We start from the raw sequence: 4,269 nt of genomic DNA, 5'->3' as shown, positions 1-4,269 counted from the left end.
TTCTTGCAGGCTTTGTTCATTTCTTTTTCTTCTTTTTTCTTTTGGTTTCTCTTCTCGCTTCATTTCATTCATTTGATCCTCAATCGCTGATACTCTTTCCTCCAGTTGATCGAGTTGGTTACCGAAGCTTGTGCATTTGTCACGTATTTCTCGTGTCATGGTTTTCATCTCTGTCATTTCGTTTATGATCTTCTCTGCATTAATTAGTCTAGCTGTCAATTCTTCCACTTTTTTTTCAAGATTTTTAGTTTCTTTGCGCTGGTACGTAATTCCTCCTTTAGCTCTGAGAGGTTTGATGGACTGAAGCCTTCTTCTCTCATCTCGTCCAAGTCATTCTCTGACCAGCTTTGATCCGTTGCTGGCGATGGGCTGCGCTCCTTTGCAGGGGGAGATGCGCTCTTATTTTTTGAATTTCCAGCTTTTCTGCCCTGCTTCTTCCCCATCTTTGTGGTTTTATCTGTCTCTGGACTTTGATGATGGTGACGTACGGATGGGGTTTTGGTATAGGTGTCCTTCCTGTTTGATAGTTTTCCGTCTGACAGTCAGAAGGACTGTCTATTGGTCTCTTAGAGATTGCTTGAGGTCCACTCCAGACCCTGTTTGCCTGGGTATCAGCAGCAGAGGTTGCTGAAGATAGAATATTGCTGAACAGCGAGTGTACCTGTCTGGTTCTTTCTTTGGAAGTTTCCTCTCAGGGGTGACGCCACCCTGTGAGGTGTGGGGTATCAGACTGCCCCTAGTGGGGGATGTCTCCCAGCTAGGCTACTCAGGGGTCAGGGACCCACCTGAGCAGGCAGTCTGTCCGTTCTCAGATCTCAACCTCCGCGTTAGGAGATCCACGGCTCTCCCCAAAGCCGTCAGACAGAGTCGTTCGGGTCTGCAGCGGCCTGCTCTTTCCCCTAATGGACTGCAGCTGTGCGCTGTCCGCAGCGGTAGAGTCTACAGAGACAGGCAGGCTTCCTTGAGCTGCTGTGAGCTCCACCCTGTTCGAGCTTCCCAGCGGCTTTGTTTACCTACTTAAGCCTCAGCAATGGCGGGCGCCCCTCCCCCAGCCTCGCTGCTGCCTTGCGGATAGATCGCCGCAGACGGCTGTGTTAGCAGTGAGGGAGGCTCCGTGGGCGTGGGACCCTCCCGGCCAGGTGTGGGATATATTCTCCTGGTGTGCCTGTTTCCTTAAAGCGCAGTATTGGGGTGGGAGTTACCCGATTTTCCAGGTGGTGTGTGTCTCAGTTCCCCTGGCTAGGAAAAGGGATTTCCTTCCCCCTTGCGCTTCCAGGTGAGGCGATGCCTCGCCCTGCTTCAGCTTACGCTGGTCAGGCTGCAGCAGCTGACCCGCACCGATTGTCCGGCACTCCCTAGAGAGATGACCCCAGTACCTCAGTTGAAAATGCAGAAATCACCGGTCTTCTGTGTCGCTCGCGCTGGGAGTTGGAGACTGGAGCTGTTCCTATTCGGCCATCTTGCTCCGCCCCCCCTGCATCCCTTTCTAAATGAGCTTCTTTTAAGTTAAAGCAGATATTATTTAATAAATGGAAATGCCTGCCAGGTTGGTCTCTGTAAGTAACATGTAAAAATTGTCGTCAGTCATTTATCATTTATACCTTAGTAAGAATTTATTATATAAACCAAATGAAAGAGTCATCACATGTTTAAGCTAAAGAAACCTTAGACTTTATACATTTAAAAATGTAGGCCTGGCAAGGTGGCTCACACCTGTAATCCCAGCATTCTGGAAGGCCAAGGTGGGTGAATCACAAGGTCAGGAATTCAAAATCAGCCTGACCAACATGGTGAAACCCCATCTCTATTAAAAATACAAAAATTAGCCGGGCATGGAGGCATGTACCTGTAATCCTAGCTACTCAGGAGGCTAAGGCAGGAGAATCACTTGAACCTGGGAGGTGGAGGTTGCAGTGAGCTGAGATCCCACCACTGTACTCCAGCCTGGGTGACAAAGCAGGACTCTGTCTCAAAAAAAAAAAAAAATTTAGACTGTGAAATTTAACATATTCTATCCATATTACTGATAGACAGTGAGTTTAAATGTCTGATATAAGATCCTATAACAAACTCTATAACCACCAAGAAAACACAGATTTTTATTTCATTTTTTATTGATCGATAATAATTGTGCATACTTGTGGGGTGAATGTGATATTTTGGTACATGTATGCAATGTGTAATGATCAGATCAGGGTAATTAGAATATCCATCACCTCAAACATTTATTGCTTCTTTGTTTGGGAACATCCTAAATCTTCTCTTCCAGCTATTTTAAAATATACAATAAATTCTTATTAACTATAGTCACTCTACTGTACTAACAAACACTAGAACTTACTTCTTCTATCTAACTATATTTTTGTACCTATCAGCCAACATCTCTTTACCAGCCTCACCATGCTTCACAGTTTCTGGTAATCATTCTAGTCTACCTCCATAAGATCAACTTTGAAAAACCAGGTTTTGTGATAAGAAGCTTGTGTGGAGGTTGTGCATGAAAAGACTGGGAGTTGGACACATCTGGCTTTTCCAGTTAGTGATGTGTGACTGGGCAAATTCTTATTCTCTGTGTGTCTTAGTTCATTTTTCACTGAAATAGATAATGTTAGTATGTCCCTCATAGGATTGGTTGTGAGTATTAAATGAGATAATGTATTTAAAGCATTTAGCAAATGTCTCATGCATAATAAGTTCAATACATATTGGCTGAAGGTTTGATTACTCCATCCTTCTAGCTGTAGCAGCAAGCCAACACAGAGGAGAACCTTGATCTTGAGAACATTGGTCACCTTGAGCCATTAGAAAAATATCTAAATGTTATCTTAAAAAATAGAGCCATTATAGCTTTTTTATATAAGCATATTTCAATAATAATATATTTTTTTCCAATTTAAAGGGATATTCAATAGCTTCCTGAGAAATGCAGTCATACATTAGTGGTTATTCACTTTCTGATGATGACATCTAAATGAAATATGTAGTGCACATATCACTCTGCCTAATTCCCACGTTCTTGTTCTCATCTTGAGGATGGATATATTAAAGCTTAGATTCATGGAACAACTAAAAAGCCAGGATTCTATACTAAACATCTTTACTAAGTTTGTTAAGCATGGGCTCTCTCCATTTAAAGTACATGTAATATAATCCTCTACATGTGAATTCTTCCATATATTAAAATCACTCTGGGCAAAAAAATTCCTTTTTATTTTCTTTTTTGTTACTTTTCTTTCATGTCAGATGGGTAATGTGCCAACGAACTTTGTGTGAGATGTGTCTCCCTCAAACTGTTCTAACAATGCACATCTCACGTATTAGTGTGAAAACCCAATTACCACGCTTATGAACCACAACAGGATTGCAAAAAATATGTCCCCATTTTTTTGAGACTCAACACTGATTTTATCTCTTGACTTTAAAGCCTCTTTTTCAGTATTTCAAGTTTTGAGATTATGTAAGGACTAGTAATACTTAAATCTAGCAACTGAGAAGTACCCTTACAAATTGGAAAGTAGGTTATTGACTGAGAGTTTAAATAATAAAATCCATGTATAATGAAGGAGATGAGTCATCTCTAACATTAGGCTTAGAGATTATTAATAATCTTTAAACTTCTAACTCATGGTTTTTGAAATTCCCCAAACACCAGTCAATGAGATCTGGACATAATCTCAGTAAGACAGAATTAGAATGTGATTTTAACATAGTAAGTGGAAATAATCAATTGCATTATATTATTTTAAAATAAGGTATTGGAAGCAGACGAGCTTCCATAGTGAAAGCTAAAAATGAGGGCCAGAGAGAAAACATTCAAATGTTTATTCAGCCTTATCCAAGGAATAAAAACTAACTTGTTGTTAGGTAGTGATTCATTACCAGGACTCACAACAATGATTCAATGAGGAGGGACCATTAAGACTAATTATTGTGTTTTGTCTTTATGTTCTCCATCCATCCATTCATCCACCCATGCCCCCACCCATTTATTTGACAAATATTTATTGAATCTCTACCATCTGCCAACTACTAGTTAGATTATGAACACATGAAAATGAAGGACATAGACCTTGAACTCAGGGAACTCATAACCTAAAGGAAGAGAAACCAGAAAGACACATCAACCATGATTAGTGTAATTGGTAAAATGGTACAAAGAGGAAAGGTATCCAGCCTCCCTTGACGGGCTGGAGGGAAGAGTAGGCAAGAAGAGAGGAAGAGTAGAGGTGGGAGACAGTGGTGGTTAGGTTATAGTGGTGGACATTATGA

General features: G+C 41.1%; 1 pseudogene; it reads right to left on the bottom strand.

Moving 5' to 3' along the window:
* Nucleotides 1–3,237: 3,237 nt before the first annotated feature.
* LOC117077106 lies at nt 3,238–3,362 on the bottom strand (annotated as a pseudogene).
* Between the last annotated feature and the right edge of the window lie 907 nt (nt 3,363–4,269).

This window comes from Trachypithecus francoisi, unplaced genomic scaffold (assembly GCF_009764315.1).
Source record: "Trachypithecus francoisi isolate TF-2019V2 unplaced genomic scaffold, Tfra_2.0 Lachesis_group5, whole genome shotgun sequence".
NCBI lineage: Eukaryota > Metazoa > Chordata > Mammalia > Primates > Cercopithecidae > Trachypithecus > Trachypithecus francoisi.
The sequence above is the reverse complement of the archived record's forward strand: the minus strand, read 5'-3'. Positions and strand labels throughout refer to the sequence as shown.